Source organism: Rhinopithecus bieti, unplaced genomic scaffold (genome assembly GCF_001698545.2).
Source record: "Rhinopithecus bieti isolate Rb0 unplaced genomic scaffold, ASM169854v2 scaffold_30732, whole genome shotgun sequence".
NCBI lineage: Eukaryota > Metazoa > Chordata > Mammalia > Primates > Cercopithecidae > Rhinopithecus > Rhinopithecus bieti.
The window spans coordinates 2,350,114-2,367,701 of record NW_016814045.1 but is presented as its reverse complement, the minus strand read 5'-3'; positions in this window follow the sequence as shown (position 1 = coordinate 2,367,701).

Here is a 17,588-nt window from a genome sequence, read left to right as displayed (position 1 = left end):
AGAGCTAGCCGAGCGCCGCCGCCGCCGTCTGCCCTCCTCCGCCGCGCGGCGCGCTGCGCCCTCCACGCCGCCGCTGCCGCTGCCGCCTCCCTCTCCTCCCTGCAGCCGGGTGCCGTCCCTCCTCTCCGCTACGCCGCTCTGAGCTCGCTGGGTTTCTGACTTCTGCCTCCGCCAGGTGCGGCTCGGGCGGTGCAGGTAACCGCGCTGCCCCGGAAACGGGAGGTGGAGCGCCGGCCGCCTGGGTTCCCGGGTCCCCTCCCAGCGCGCAGCGCCACGAGGGCGGGTCTTAGGGCCCGAGACGCGCCCCCTCGTGGGACAGCCCCAGCCGCCGGCCACCCCTACGCTGCCCCTGCCAGGGGAAGGAGAGACCGCCCCTCACCTGCGTCCCAGACCTAGGGGGCTGGGCCAAAAACCGCTCTTCCTCTACTTAAAACGTTCCTGTCTCTCTCCACCCGGAGTAGCCAGGCTCTTGGCACAGGTGGCCCCAAATCTTAAAGCTCCCTGCTTCTCTGTGGTGTAGAATCAGGAGTCAGGCAAGAAGTGGTTAAATGGAAACATTCTTGCGAATTGGGAAACATAAGTTTTCCAGGATCTCTGGTCCCTTCCCCCAACACACGCACCATCTGTCTCCTTCTATTCAACTCTCCCTACGACGTTTCGCCCACCCTCCACCCCTCCCCACCATTTGGAAATGTAGCTGGCTCCCCTCAGGGCCCCTAAAATTAGGAGCGCTGTGGATCCGCTTTCCTGGGCGGACTTCCAGAGGGTGTCAGGGAAAACACTTCATAAAAGTAATAGTAATGCCATTGTTATTGTTAGCTAAATTGAGGACTTGTGACAGGCTGTGGCTAGCAGCTTCAGAACAGGCGTTCTTGCTTGTGATACCGTGAGGTAGGTGTGTTATGGATTTGGGAGAAGTAGGGTTATGAAAACGAAAAAAGTAAGCAAAGCAAAATTCCATCTTGAAAAATGTTCAAGAGAATAAAATAATCAGAGTTTCTTGAGAAATTAAAAATGTAGAATTAGCTGGGCGTGGTGGCTCACGCCTGTAATCCCAACACTTTGGGAGGGTGAGGCAGGCAGATTATCTGAGGTCAGGATTTGAGACCAGCCTGGCCAACATAGTGAGCCCTATCTCTACTAAAAAATAATAATAATAATAATAATAAAATTAGTTGGGCGTGGTGGCGGGCACCCGTAATCCCAGCTACTTGGGAGGCTGAGGCACGAGAAATACTTCAACCTGGGAGGTTGAGGTTGCAGTGAGCCAAGATCTGCACTCCAGCCTGGGCAACAGAGTGAGACTCTGTCTCAAGTAAATTAATTAATTAATTAATTAAAAATGTAGCATTAAATACAAAAAGCAAGCTAGCATGATTGAGTGAATGATCAGTCCCCATCTCCTCTTATGTCTGTGTACTGAGTGGGAATTTAACCCTTTTTTGCACTAGGCATTTGGCAGGAAGCTGAACTGGTCGAAGGAAGCCCAGTTCGGTGTCTTCTCTTGCCTGAGGCCCACAGTCTTCCAGAAGAGCCAGCACCTTGTGCTGTATGGGCCAGGGTGTTGCCGAGCAAGAGAGGGAATCATGTTTGTGGTCTCATCTCCTCTTGACAGAAAAGACCCACCAGAGTGAGCCTCGCCTGCAAATGCTTTCTGCATAGTTAATTCCTTCCCTGAGGCCAGGCCCAGAGGCTCAGTGCTTGGCCCTCCTTCATTCCATAAATACCAGGCACCAGAGTCCAGGGACACCAGCCTCAGACTGGCCCTCAACACCCAAAAGATGGAATTTCCCATTCCTTTATGGGGGAATTCCCACAGCCCTCTACACTTCCTCTGTGTGGGTCAAGCCTTCACTACATAAAAACCCACTATGAATTAGAGCAATAGCCCCAAAGCAAAGCCAACCTGGTGCTAGGTTCTTTGAATACATGATCTCAATTTTCATAACAACCCTCTGGTGTAGGGAAGGCTATTTATTATACCCATTTTACAGATGAGGCTCCAAGATGCTTTGTTGTTAGCCCGGGATACAGAGCTCATAAAACAGACCAGGTCTGGCTCCAGTGCAGTGTTCTTGGTCATTAACCTATACTTTCTTTTTTGAGATGGAGTCTCCCCCCATCCCCCAGGCTGGATGGAGTGCAGTGGCATAATCTCAGCTCACTACAACCTCTGCCTCCCAGATTCAAGCGATTTTCCTGCCTCAGCCGCCAGAGTAGCTAGGATTTCAGGCCCGTGCCACCACGCCCAGCTAATTTTTGTATTTTTTAGTAGAGCTGGGGTATTGCCACGTTGGCCAGGCTAGTCTCAAACTCCTGACCTCAGGTGATCTGCCCACCTCAGCCTCCCAAAGTGCTGGGCTTACAGACGTGAGCCACCGTGCCTGGCTGACTTTCTTTCTTTCTATTTTTGAGACGGAGTCTTGCTCTGTCACCCAGATTGGAGACTTTCTTTCTCTTTTAAATCACTCTGCAGCCCCAGAACCTCCCCGTGGTTGGGATGTGGAACATGACCGATACTGACAAATGTTCGTCTCTGTTGATGTTTGCTTCATAGTTTTTTGGCTGAGAAGCAAGAGCTGTAGAATCAGGCTGTTTGGGACCCAAGCCCGCCCGGTTTTCTAGCTGTGTGACCTTGGGCAGCTTGCTTCACTGAAGTCTCAGTCTTTGATTTGAAAAAAAAAATCACATAACAATGTGGACTCCTTTGGGCTTGTGGTTAGGGCAAAGCAGGAGGAGAAATGTGAGGGCTTGGCACTCAGCAGCACGCCTTCATCTCGGGCTGCAGTGCGGTGCATTCAGAGCACCGTGCCTGGCAGCAGACACACCTCTATGAAATGTGGACCAATTGAAGTATTTTCTGTTCAAAACACAAATCCACGTCCTTTCCCCTCCTGAAAATTATGCCTGGTTGCTTGCAACAGTCCTCCTAATTTTTTTTTTTTTTTTTTTTTTGGCCTTATTTTCAACCAAGCCTTTTACTGGTTGGCATTGATTATGAAGAGAAAACACCTTTTAGACTGCCAAGTCCCGCTTTCGTTTTAGTCCGGCCGCCCAAACCCTGGCATTTTCCAAATGGCTTGCTTCTTTGGACCTTTTGACCTGGCCTGGGAAGCAGGAAAGAGAGACCAGAGCAGGAATTGACTCCTGAATTAAGACCTTGGTCTGTTCACCCTTTTTACCTCCCATCCACCCCCAGCGAAAGAATCCCAGGTTATCTCGAAGAAGCTGCAAGCAGGGTGAGGTAATAAAACAGATGACTGCCTGCCCCATGTGATGGCGCGTGAATCATCCTGGACATTCTGCGAGGCTGAGGGCAAACGTGGAAGAGATTAAAGGTAAAACCGACTCAGCCACGTGATAGGCTGAATTGGGTGTTATTCTACAGGTGACTGAACTGTAGGAATCCGAACTGAAGACAAGAAGCCCAGGTCTCTCCTGGCCATCCTGCTGGGGCTGTGTCTGACTGCCTGTGTGTGAAGTTGAAGGAGACAGGCTTGGGCAGTGCAGAGGTGACCACAGGCCAAGCCTTTCTAATGACAAAGGCCACATCCCAGTGACCCAAAGGAATCATCTGAGCCTGGGACAGGCTGTCTTGTTTTTAAAAACGATGCCCACTTAAACTCTTCTCCACTGCAACTGCAAGGAAGAAAGGCCATTTTCCACACGTGTTTTAGAGTGTTTCAGGGAGCTAGAGTCACATATTCCATGAAGATGGTAAAGAGGAGAAATTAAATGTAAAAAAAAGGAACAAATATGTCAGCAGTTGAGTTTCCTGTTAGCATCTGTCTTCTTCAGCAGAAATGGAGGCTTTGAGAACCTCTGCTGAGATTTTGGTTCCTGCTCCATAACTGTGTCTCCCTACCTCATGCCGTCCCTCCCACACATCCTGGGGAATGCACAGTTATGTTCTATGATGGAGCCAATAATGTACCCTTTCTTGAGTCATGCATTATTTGAGGTTCATAAATGTGCTGTGGACCATTTTTTCCAATGATGGGAAAACACATCCTAAGCCCGAGAAGGTGGGGGTGGAAGAAACTTGGTAACGTGAGAGCCGAGGCAGAAGAGATGGTGTTTTATTTACCTCTAGGTCTTCCATGCTTAATTCAGTGCTGGGAAATGAGCTGAAACAAGTCTTGCACAGCCTACTCATTTTACAGACAGAGAAATGGAGTTTGTATGAATAATGATTTACTGCCCTGGTTCCTGCTGGTTCCATTTCATAGATGAGCAAACTGAGATTCAGAGAGGCAAAGTGACTTTTCTATAGTCACGCAGATATCAACTTAGCTGCTTCTAGTGGATTTTTGCTTCTGACTCCCAGTGTGGGCTTTAGAATGCCTATGAAGGAGAGACTTCAGGGCCATGGTTGGGTTGGGAAAGGAGGTGGGGTGGCCAGGAGACTCTCCTTAAACTCCTACTTATGTTTGGGTTATATGTCTATTTGGAGTGGATGGAGGAGGCCATGGAGGTTGATGAGGGCACACTAAAACTGGTCATAGCTGAGCTGACAATGAGAGGACAGAGTTGAAGTGGGGGTTCTCAATTCTAAGAGGAAAAGATAGTGCCCTGATCCTCCATCACCTCCCAGTGCTGTCCGCAAGACCCCCAAGGGGATTGGCGTCAGGGGATTTCACAGGCTCAGCTGTCTCTGTGGAAAGAGGGGCACTTTTCTCCCTTTGTTGCCTTTCTTTCCCACTTGTTTCCTTGCTGGTTCTTTTTTTTTCTTTGTTTTTTTTTTTTTGTTTTGTTTTTTTTTGTTGTTGTTGGTTGTTGTTGTTTATTTGTTTGTTTGTTTTTTGAGACAGAGTATCACTCTGTCACTCAGGCTGGAGTGCAGTGGTACGATCTCAGCTCACTGCAACCTCTGCCTCCCAGGTTCAAGCAGTTCTCCTGCCTCAGCCTCCCGAGTAGCTGGGATTACAGGCGCCCACCACCACGCCCAGCTAATTTTTGTATTTTTAGTAGAGTCGAGGTTTCACCATGTTGGCCAGCCTGGTCTCGAACTCTTAACTGAGCTGATTTCTCTTCTGTGAGAGGCTGAAGCTGGCAGGAGAGGTTGAGTCCATCCTATTTCTGACTCTCTTGTCAAGGGATTCTCTACGTACTGGGAGCTGTTGTGTCTTTCATTGAAGAGGAAATGAATTATGCACCAAAGGAGGCGGTGGTGATGAAATCTCAGTTTCAAGGGTGGGGGTGTGGAGAGGAGAGAGCAAGTCCATGAGCAGAGGGCGGGAGTTCTTGCAAAGCAGTGCTTTCCTCTGTTCCTCTACTCAACAGCAGAAGCAGAGCCCTGGTGGGAAACGGGGATGGGGGTACAAGTGCAGTCACCAGCAGACTGGCTGAAAGAAGCCTCTCTCTCGGTATTTATAGAGCTTGCATCGCCATGGTACCCAGGCGCTTAAATTAAACTCTAGCCCAACTGCTTGGAGATGCATGGAATGAAATGCACTTTACCTGTCCACTGTACGTCGTCTCACACCTCATTCTCAGAACTTCACCACTGCAAAGATAAGCAAATGGAGTGAATTTTACAAATCACCTGGCAAGAAGGGTATAGGGTTGGGTTTACACAGCAACCTGCCTCAACAGGGTGGCTGGGCGGAGTAGTAGAAAATACATGGGCAGAAAAAACAATCAAGATCTAAAACTTGGCTCTGCATCAGTGTGTGACTGTTGACGTGAGACTCCATCTCTCTGAGCCTCAGTTTCCTCACCTGTAAAATGACAGCACCAACATCTTAAGAAAAATGAGGGCGACGATGCTGCCTCACTATTGACTTGTGACAACTATATGAGATGATACAAGTGAAGTGCTTAGCTCAGCTTCTGAAATGCAGAAGCTCTGTTAAATATAGGTCTCCTTCCCTGCTCAGCTCTGTTATTCATTTATTCCACAAGAACTTTTTTTGTCTGCCTATTGTCTGCCAGACAAGTATTGAGACACAAGGGTGATTTCTGGTCCCATGGAGCTTACAGTTTAGTAAAGTAACATATAATAAACAAGTCAACACATGAAAAAGTAATTGCAAGTTGTTAATAATATGAAGGAAGGAGCGTGCTGTGAAGAATTTGGTAGGGTGTGGATTGGTTGAGAATCTACTTTAGACTGGGCCAGAGGAGAAGGCCATTCTCAGGAGGTAACATTTAAGCAGAAACCTCAAGCAGCCCGCAGTGTGAAAAACCAAAGATCATGCATTGCAGGGTAAGAGAACAGCAGGAGCAAAAGCCCTGAAGACAGTATGTTCACACCCAGGGCGCTGTTCCCATTCCACTGAAAACCATGGGAGGCTGCTCTTGATGGGGGCACCCAAGCTAGAAGGTGGTAACCCTAAAATGCCACAAGATTCTCTGACCTCAAACCCATGGCTTCCTGTACCACCATCTCCATCCTAATCTAGGTGAACAGAGTCGCCACTCCACAGCCCTAGTTACTCAGCTGAAGTTGCCTCAAAGGTCCAATAAAGCCTAGTGAAGGTTGGATATTTTGCTACTTTGTCTTTAGTTTTCAGATATTTAAATATGTGTCTTGGCATGGATTTCTTTGGGTTTATCTCATAGTTTGGTGCGGGGATGGGGGGCTCAGCTTCTTTAATCTGTAGTTTCATATTTCCTGTCAAAGCTGGGTTGCGTTTGTCCATTATTTCCTTGAATCCTTTTACAATCGCATTGTTTTCATCCTCTCTTCTGGGACTCTCATCTTCGTTGTAGTCCCATGGGATCCTGGGGCTCTGTTCATTTTTCAGTCTGTTTCCTCTCCATCATTTAGACTGGGTAATTTTGATTGTTCTGTCTTCCAGTTCATGGATTCTCTTCCCTCTGTCCCCTCCATTCTGCTCTTGAGCCAATCCATGGAGCTGTTTATTTCATTTGTTGTATTTTTCAGTTCTAACGTGTTGATTTGGTTCTCCTTTATGTCATGTATTTCTTTGCTGAGATTTTCTGTTTCTTTGCTGAGGTTTTCTGATTTTTCATTTGTTTCAAGTGTATTCATAATTGTTCATTAAAGCGTTTTATTATGGCCGATTTGCAATCTTTGTCAGACAATTTTAACAGTTCTGTCATCTCAGTGTTGGCATTTATTGCTATTTTAATTTGGTTTGAGATATCTCTGGTTCTTGGTATGATGAGTGATTTTGAATTGAAACCTGGACATTGGCCTTCTTAGGTTGTCTGCTTCTCCAGCACTCAGCCTGGGATATGTGAAGCAAAAGAAAAACCAGGGAACTCACCACCATGTCATTCCTCGGATTGTGAGTTCCCTAGCCATCTGCCTTCTTCTTTGCACTGTTCTGAGTCTTCTCATATTTGTTTTATATATAACATCCAAGGTTTTTAGTTGAACCACTTGGAGGAATAGGGGAAAATGTACCTTCTCCATTTTCCTGGAAGCAGAAGGTCATTGCTTACTCTGAGCCAACAAGCCAACTCCAGCTTGTGTCCAAGCTGGAGTTCACCTTTTTTCCTCAAGGTGGCTTCTTCACCCCACTTTCCCCCTCCACTCTCTACCTCCCTATTTCATATTCCTTACAGATATCTAGGTAGGAATTGTCAGCATTCTGTCTTCACAGACTCCCTTATGTCTCTTCCTTCTTTTTGACCTAAGCCCTAGCTCAGGTCTGATTCTTTTGTCTGATTCTTGGCCATTTTAATGATGTCTTCACTCATCTCATAAATTGTATGCTCAGCAATCTTCACCCCTCCAGTGTACCTCTTCTACCTCCTCATCTTTCTTTCTTTCTTTCTTTTTTTGAGACAGCATCTCACTCTTTCACCCAGGCTGGAGTGCAATGGCACCATCCTGGCTCACTGCAACCTCCGCCTCCTGGGTTCAAGCAATTCTACTCCTCAGCCTCCCGAGTAGCTGGGATTACAGGTGCATGCCACCAGGCCCGGCTAATTTTTTTGTATTTTTAGTAGAGATAGGGTTTCACCATTGTTAGCCAGGATGGTCTCCATCTCCTGACCTCATGATCCACCCTTCTCGGCCTCCCAAAGTGCTGGGATTACAGACTTGAGCCACTGGGCCCAACCACCTCCTTATCTTTCTTTCTTTCTCTTTTTTTTTTTTTTTTTTTTTTTGAGACAGGGTCTCACTCTGTTGCTCAGGCTGGAATGCAATGGCATGATCTCGGCTCCTCCACCTCCCGAGTTCAAGCAATTCTCAACCTCCCGAGTAGCTGGAATTACAGGTGTCTGTCACTATGCCCAGCTAATTTTCGTATTTTTAATAGAGATGGGGTTTCACCATGTTGACCAGGATGTTCTCAAACTCCTGACCTCAGGTGATCTGCCTGCCTCGGCCTCCTAGAGTGCTGGGATTACAAGTGTGAGCCACCGCGCCCGGCCTACCTCCTCATCTTTCTAAAGCAGGCATCCACAGGTGCAATCCTCAGAGTTAAACATAAACATAGTCTGAGAGCAATTACATTGGGGAAATACTGGTTTTAATAAAGTAAATAGATTTCTTTCCTATGGGACTTCTCAGCACTCTCAGGGTACCTCCATCCATGGTGAGTAGCCAAGAAAACAACATAAAATACAGAATGGCCCGAACTTATTTGCTTAAATATTCTTTTTCTCCCTGAGGCATCTCTGGAGTACAATGTTCTAAGAAGAGTGTTCACAAACTTCTGTAAAGAATCAGATAAGAAATATTTTCAGGTCAGGCATGGTGGGTCACACTTGTAATTCCAGCACTTTGGGAGGCCGAGACAGGTGGATCACCTGAGGTCAGGAGTTCAAGACCAACCTGATCAACATGGAGAAACCCCATCTGTACTAAAAATACAAAATTAGCCGGACCTGGTGACGCATGTCTGTAATCGCAGCTACTCGGGAGGCTGAAGCAGGAGAATCATTTGAACCCGGGAGGCGGAGGTTGTGGTGAGCCAAGGTCACACCATTGCACTCCAGCCTGGGCAACAAGAGCAAAAATCTGTCTCAAAAAAAAATAAAATAAAATAAAGAAAAAGAAAAGAAATATTTTTAGCTTTTGCAGTTTATGGTCTCTGTCAAAACTTCTCAGCTCTGCTGCTGTAGGGTGAAAGCAGGCATAGACAATAATAAACAAATGGATGTGTTGTGGTTGTGTGCCCATAAAACTTTATCTATAAAAACAGAACACTGGCCCTGAGGTTGTAGTTTGACCACACTTCTTCTAAAGCATCATTTTAATTAAAGAGACCTAGGTGTCTTTAATTAAAGAAAGAAATCCTGGATTTCTTATTTTATTCACTATGTCTATTCTAACTAGACATAGTTAGAGATAGCCTCGGCTCCTATCTCCAAAACACATGTTACATGTATTCCCGCCTCTTCATCTCCTAGCTTCTAGCTTAGATCCAGGCCATTGCCTGCACCTTATGAAGCCTCCTGCTGGACTTCCTCTGTGCACGTGCTCCATCATTCCACATGGAGCTGGGATGGTTGTTGTGAAACCTCAGTGGCTCTTCGCTGGTCTCAGGAGGAAGTCTAAGCGTCTCCCCATGTGTTGTAAGGCCCAGTGTGGGCAGCCCTGGCCCTGGCCCTGGCCCAGCCCTCTAGTCTCAGCTTTCATGGCTCCCCCACTCCTGCTACACAGCTGAGCTCGTGCATGTGGTTTGCACACTCAGTTCTCCTCACTTCTGGACCTGCACATGGGCTGTTTCTCCTGCTGAGAATACTCCTCCTCTGTGTTTAGCTGGTGAGTTTTCCTTCAGGCTTCAGCTTAGGTATGACTTCTGCCCTCCTAAAGTTAAGTTGCATGCCCCTGCAGCTACTTTCTCCTTCAGCAATCTAATCTTATTTTAGTTCCCTGTTTCTCTCTCTCTGTCTGTTTTTCCCCAGCTGTACTGTAAACCCTGTGAGGGCAGCTTTTCTTTTTTTTTCCTCCCTCCTTTCTTCTACATCTCCAGCGCCAGCACAGACTGGCCTTCAGAAGACATGGGCCTCCCAAAGTGCTGATCAGGGCCTGAGACTCCCTTGACACCAGCTCTTAACCAGTTTTCTTTCATGTAGGAAGCAGATGGCATTAATCTATTGGAATAATTGGAAGCCCATATGCCCCTCTAAGAAATAAGCTGCCCATCTGTAGTGAGGGTGAGTGCTATGCAGCATCCAAGGGTCTTTTGTGGAAAGATTTTTGCTTTTTGGTTTGAGGCCAAAGGTTCTTTCTCAAAAGTCGCTAAGAGCTCTAGATCTTTCTTTGCAGAGCTCTATTTTTTTGGGGGGGGACTCTGTTGCCCAGGCTGGAGTGCAGTGGCATGATCTCAGCTCACTGCAACCTGTCTCCCGGGTTCAAGCGATTCTTGTGCCTCAGCCTCCAGAGTAGCTGGGAGTACAGGCATGTACCACCAAGCCTGGCTAATTTTTGTATTTTTAGTAGAGGTGGGGTTTCACTATGTTGTCCAGCCTGGTCTCAAACTCCTGGCCTCAAGAGATCTGCCCACCTCCATTGACCCAGAGGCTAGGCATGGTGGCTCACACCTGTAACCCCAGCACGTGGGGAGGCTGAGATGGGCAGATCTCTTGAGGTCAGGAGTTAGAGACCAGCCTGGCCAATATGGTGAATCTCCTTCTCTACTAAAAACACAAAAATTAGCCAGGCATGGTGGCAGGTGCCTGTAATCCCAGCTACTTGGGAGGCTGAGGCAGGAGAGTCACTTGAACCTGGGAGGCAGAGGTTCAGTGAGCTGAGATTGTGCCACTGCTCTCCAGCCTGGGTAACAGAGCAAGACTCTCTCAAAGAAAAAGCCAGAAAAAAAAATTAGGAAGATGCCAAATGCAATGTGGGATCCACGAGTGGATACTGGGTTACTTTTAAAAAACAAAGAGCTGGCTGGGCGCGGTGGCTCAAGCCTGTAATCCCAGCACTTTGGGAGGCCAAGACGGGTGGATCACGAGGTCAGGAGATCGAGACCATCCTGGCTAACACCGTGAAACCCCGTCTCTACTAAAAAATACAAAAAAACTAGCCGGGCGAGGTGGCGGGCGCCTGTAGTCCCAGCTACTCGGGAGCCTGAGGCAGGAGAATGGCGTAAACCCGGGAGGCGGAACTTGCAGTGAGCTGAGATCCGGCCACTGCACTCCAGCCCGGGTGACAGAGCGAGACTCCGTCTCAAAAACAAACAAACAAACAAACAAAGAAACAAACAACAACAAAAAAAAAAACAGAGCTACAAAGTACATTCTTGGGAAAACTGGGGAAATGTGACAATGTAATGCGTTTTAGATAATGTTATTATATCAGCGTTACCTGTCTCGGGATTGATAGTGGTATGGTAGTTCTATTAGGAGAATAAACCTTCTTCTTAGGAGAGATACACTGAAGCATTTAGGAGTAAAGTGTCATGATGTCTGCAAATTAATTGAAATGGTTCAGAAACCATTTGAGTATTTCAGAGAGAAGGAGGGAGGGAGAGAGTGTAATGTGGCAAAAATGTTAACAACTGGTGATATGGGAGGTTATTTCATCCTCTCCAAATCTCATATTGAAATGTGACCTCTAGTGCTAGAGGTGGGCCTAGCGGGTGGTACTTGGGTCATGGAGACAGATGCTGCATGAATGTCTTGGAAATGTCCTGCCTGTAATAAGTGAGTTCTTACTCTGTTAGTTCACGTGAGGTCTGGTTATTTTTATTTTATTTTATTTTATTTTATTTTATTTTTTGAGATGGAGTCTCATCCTGTCACCCAGGCTGGAGTGCAGCAATGCAAACTTGGCTTACTGCAACCTCTGCCTCCCGGGTTCAAGCAATTCTCCTGCCTCAGCCTCTTGAGTAGCTGGGATTACAGGCGTGCGCCACCATGCCCGGCTAATTTTTATATTTTAGTAGGCAGGGTTTTCACCATGTTGGCCAGGCTGGTCTCGAACTCCTGACCTCAAGTGATCCACCCACCTTGGCCTCCCAGGGTGCTGGGATTATAGGTGTGAGCCACTGTACCCAGCCTTGGTTGTTTAAAAGAGCCTGGCACCTCCGCCTGTTCCCCGTCTCTCTCTCTTGCTCAGTCTCCCCGTGTGATATGCCAGCTCCCCATTTGCCTTCTGCCATGATTGAAAGCTTCCTGAAGTCTCACCAGAAGCCAAGCAGATGCCAGCACAATGCTGCTTGTACAGCCTGCAGAACTGTCAGCCAAGTAAGCCTCTTTTCTTTATAAATTACCCAGGTTTTTTTTTTTTTTTTTTTTTCCTACAGAATCTCGCTCTGTCACCAGCCTGGAGTAGAGTGGTGTGATCTCGGCTCACTGCAACCTCCATCTCCCGGGTTCAAGCAAATCTCTTGCCTCAGCCTCCCAAGTAGCTGAGACTACAGGCGCATGCCACCACACCCAGCTAATTTTTGTATTTTTAGTAGAGATGGGGTTTCACTATGTTGGCCAGGTTGGTCTGTATCTCTTGACCTTGTGATCTGCCTGCCTTGGGCTTCCAAAGTGCTGGGATTACAGGCATGAGCCACCACGCCTGGTTGGGTATTTCTTTATAGCAGTGCAAATGGACTAACACAACTGGTAAATAATAATAAAAAATGTCCTGTATTCAATATTTTACTCAACCTTCATCTCACTTACCACAGTGTCTCACATGGAATATCCTCAGTGAATGTTGGCTGAACAACAACAATTAGTAAGTTGCCTAAAAATGTGCACTGAATTGCTTAGGATGCTCTATTGACTTCCTGTCTTTTAACTTCTGATATGGGGGCTTTGAGCAGCTTTATAACCAAAGAGCCCAGCAAATAGCTATCTCTTTCCTGTTGAGCCATATGGCTTGAGTTCCAAATATATTTATAGAGCTTATATTTCTTTTTTTTTTTTTTTTTTTTGAGACGGAGCGGCTTGTCGCCCAGGCTGGAGTGCGGTGGCCGGATCTCTCAGCTCACTGCAAGCTCCGCCTCCCGGGTTATGCATTCTCTTGCCTCAGCCTCCAAGTAGCTGGGATACAGGCGCCCGCCACCTCGCCTGGCTAGTTTTTTGTATTCTTTAGTAGAGACGGGGTTCACCGTATTAGCCCGGGTGGTCTCGATCTCCTGACCTTGTGATCTGCCCGTCTCAGCCTCCCAAAGTGCTGGGATTACAGCTTGAGCCACCGCGCCCGGCCGTATAGAGCTTATATTTCATATCGCCTAACATTTTTACAGTAAAAGTCTCCATAAAGGAGAACAAAGATAGGAGAGAAACTTGGTATATTCCAAGTGAGGTAAAATCAATCTGGGTTTGATGTCACTATGGATCATAATTTCTCTCCTGATCCAAAATCAGGATGGACACATTCTCCTGTTTATCCTTCTAAACAACTCCTATGATGTCCCTGCAAGAACTCAGCTGCAGGTGGCTGCTGTCCACCCCATCATCCAGCTCAAGGACCAGAATTTCCTGGAAGGCCAACGACCTGCACCTGCATGGAATGGCAGGGGTTCATGGGCAAGCGGAGCCCTTTACCTGACCTCTGTCTCTTGGTGTTTTCTGCTTCCATTTTATCATGATCCAAGAGACTCTTGCATTTGGCAGGCCTTAAAGCAGTGGGTGGACTTTAGAGATTAGCCTGCCCTCTGACATGAGCCATGGGCCAAAGGATGGGACTTGATGGAGTGGGCATTTAATGGGTTTGATCACTTCTGTAACCAGGGGCTTCTCTTCAGGGCAGCAACGAGGCAATAATGTAATGAGTGGTGGCTGACTGAGCACTTACTCTCCACTGTGCACTGATGGAGCACTCACACTATACCATGTGCCAAGGTGGCACTTCCCACATCTAGCATTCATTCCAGTCTTAAAAGTTAAGGAATCTTGGGGATCCAGACCCAGGCCTGCCTGGCACTAAAATCCAGGCTTCAGGCCAGGCGTAGTGGCTCAGGCCTGTAATCCCAGCACTTTGGGATGCTGAGGAGGGCGGATCACTTGAGCTCAGAAGTTTGAGACCAGCCTGGGCAACATAGTGAGGCTGTCTCTACAAAAAATACAAAAAATTGCAGGGCGCAGTGGCTCACACCTGTAATCCCAGCACTTTGGGAGGCTGAGGTGGGCAGATCACTTGAGGTCAGGAGTTCGAGACCAGCCTGGACAACATGGTGAAACTCTGTCTCTATGAAAAATACAAAAATTAGCCAGGCATGGTGGTGGGCGCCTGAAATCCCAGCTACTCAGGAGGCTGAGGCAGGAAAATCACTTGAACCCAGGAGGTGGCGGTTGCAGTGAGCCAAGATTGCGCCGCTGTACTCCAGCCTCAGTGACAGAGCGAGACTCCATCTCAAAAAAACAAAAAATTTAGCTGGGCGTGGTGATGGGCAACTCAAGTAAGAGGATGGCTTGATTGAGCTCAGGAGGCGGAGGTTGCAGTGAGCCAAGATTGTGCCACTGCACTCCAGCCTGGGTGACAGAGTGAGACTCTGTCTAAAAAAAAAAAAAAATCCAGGCTGCTGAGTAGCAGATGTAACAGAACCGTACCACACCCCTGAGAAGATGGAAGACTCCAGTGGCATACGCAGGTCTTGCCTCTGAGTGTTTAGTGAAATTCTGGATTAATCTAAAGGGTAATCAGGAGTACTTCTCTCATTCTGACTGACCACATACTCTCAGTCAGTAAAAGTCAATGTCCATGCTCCACTCCAGCACCTCAGAAGAGAAACTAATTTCCAGTCAGCAAGTTGACAAGTAACACGGTTGCCCCCAAGGTGGGGCAAGGTTCGCCTGTGTGCTATCAGTGAACGTCCAGATTGGGCAGGGGAATGACTGGAGGAGGTAAGAAGCAAATTGGCCTCCACTTAGAAGCATGCAGTGTGGACACGGTCCACTGCCTGGAGTTTGTTCAGCAAAGTCCTCCCACTGGCAGGGCGGCCAGGAACTCCCTTCTTGCAGGTGGTGGGGAAGCTTGCCATCTGTGCGGCCTCCTCTGGAGGAGAGTGAGCTGGGGCGCAGATCATAAATGGAGTTTCTGAGCCAGAAAGATGGCAAATGGGATGAATTCATTTGCTGAGGCTGAGGCCAACCAGTTCTTGCATCCAGGATCCCTGGCTTGTCCCTTTAGAACACATGATGAGGTCAGGTGGAGCCAGCATGAGCTTGAAGTCAGGAGACGGGCTGCACACGAGTCTGGCACCTAGTACAATGAGCGTACATCTCAGACTCCCAGTCAGTATTTGAGGAATGAACGAATGCACGTTGTGAACTCTGAAGGATTATGGAAAGGTGAGCAGCAGAGTGTAGAGGCTTTGACTGTGTAGAGGATTTGAGTGTGCAGAAGATTTGACTGTGAGAAGGAGCTGACTCCAAGGGCTGAGACTGATTCTTCAGCATCACCTCTTCCACTAAAGGTCGGTCGGGCTAGGTTCTTCCCCTCCTCACCCAAGAACCAGGACCTAGAAGGTGGGTGCATGTTTGGGACAGCATGTGTTTAGTGCCTGGAGGTAGAAAGGATGTATGTATCTGCATGCTCACATCTCTGCATAGATAACAGCACAGGTGGCTCTTGCTGCAGAGGTCCTACGTGTTGCTAAATCTAACAAGCAGGGTTTTTTTTGTTTTTTGATTTTTGAAACGGAGTCTTGCTCTGTTGCCCAGGCTGGAGTGCAATAGTGCAATCTCACTGCAACCTCCACCTCCCAGGTTCAAGAGAGTCTTCTGCCTCTGCCTCCTGAGTAGCTGGGATTACAGGCATGTGCCACCACGCCCGACTAATATTTGTATTTTTAGTAGAGGCAGGGTTTCACCATGTTGGCAGGCTGGTCTCAAACTCCTGACCTCAGGTGATCTGCCTGCCTCGGCCTCCCAAAGTGCTGAGATTACAGGCATGTTGCACTCAGCCAACAAGCAGGTTTTATTCTTTTGTCTCCCTCCCCTTGCTATAGCCTGGAACACAAACACCAGCTCTCTCTCTCTCACACACACACACATTCACACACACACACACAGTTCATTCTGTTTCTCCCCAGACTCCCTACACCCCCATCATAGATTGCTTGACATCCTTTTTCCCCAGCAAAACACACTGTGTTGCACCTGTTCTGAGGAAGCACCCTGCACCAGCTATCTGCAGGTACCCGGCATATTACAACTCGCACCCCCACCCCTCTGCCATTACAGAGAATGACATGGTGTGGGAGTGGGGAGGGTGTTAGGTCTCCTGGGCAGGGGGTCTCTGCAGCACAATCTCCGGTCAACATCATTTTCTCTTCTTATAGGAGTGGGGTAGAGGGTGTCTGTGTCTTGGGTTTCCCAGGAGACAGACTTCGAGCTGGAGAGTTGCATGCAGGAGGTTTTTTAGAGACAGCAGGAACAATGCTTGGAAGGGAAAGAGTGAGGGGTGCAGGGATGGGCAGAGGGAGACATTGAGCTGTGATGATGTAGTGATAGTGGCCTCAGCCAATCCCATGGTGAGCTCTGGAGCTGGGACAACTCTTCAGAGATGCCACAAGCAGTCAGGCCTTTGCCTGACTGCTTTAGTGGAAGACTGACCTTTAGTGGAAGAGATGATGCTGAAGAATCAGTCTCAGCCTCTACACTCTGCTGCTGTGTGGACAAGGCATTGGATGTGGGCTTTCTCTGGGAAGGGGGTGTGACTGTGCCCCAGGCAGTTCCCTTGCAGAGGGTGGTGTGTGGTGTCAGCACTCAGCACTATTGGGTAGTGGGGAGCTGAGCACCCCAGGTGTGAAGAAGGGTATCTGCATCACCACTGTGTCCCAAACAGGTTGCTGTGACCTGGCCCGACACCCTGGCAGAGTGGAAGAATGCAGAAAACGTTCTCTCACTGCTTCTCCCACAGTTTTGAGGGTATTTTGGCTTTTGTCTGATTGTTTTCATGGTGCCAGGCCTGAGTCCCTTTTTTTTTTTTTTTTGGAGATGAAGTCTTGCTCTGTTGCTTAGGCTGGAGTGCAGTGGCATGATGTCGGCTCACTGCGACCTCTGCCTCCCAGGTTCAAGCGATTCTGCCTCAGCCTCCCAAGTAGCTGAGATTACAGGCACCTGCAACCATGCCCAGCTAATTTTTGTATTTTTTTTTTTTTAGTAGAGACGGTGTTTCCCCATGTTGCCCAGGCTGGTTTCGAACTCCTGACCTCAAGTGATCCAACTGCCTAGGCCTCCCAAAGTGCTAGGATTACAGGCGTGAGCCCCCGCGCCCATCCAGGCCTGAGTTCTTGAGCCTTGGGTGTCAAAGTCCCCATATTTCTGAGATCAACAGAGAACACTTTAACCCATGGCCATCCTTTCTCTTCTCTTCTCCCAATGGGTCTTTGACGTTTTTATTCTCTTTTGTATCGACCCCCAACTCTGCCAGTCTCATAGAAATTTGCCAATTTTCCTGGTGTAAATGCTTCCACCTTGGCTGATTTCAAGCTACCAGTGTGATGTCACTGAACATGGGGCTGGGAAGAGACACAAATATTGGTCTTATGGGTGGGTTCCAGCACACCCCTGAGTGCAGGTGGGTTTTTTGTTTTGTTTTGTTTTGTTTTTTGAGACGGGGTCTCGCTCTGTCGCCCAGGCTAGAGTGCAGTGGCGCAATCTCGGCTTACTGCAAACTCTGCCTCCTGGGTTCACGCCATTCTCCGGCCTCAGCCTCCGGAGTAGCTGGGACTACAGGTGTCCACCCTGCCCCCGGCTTATTTATT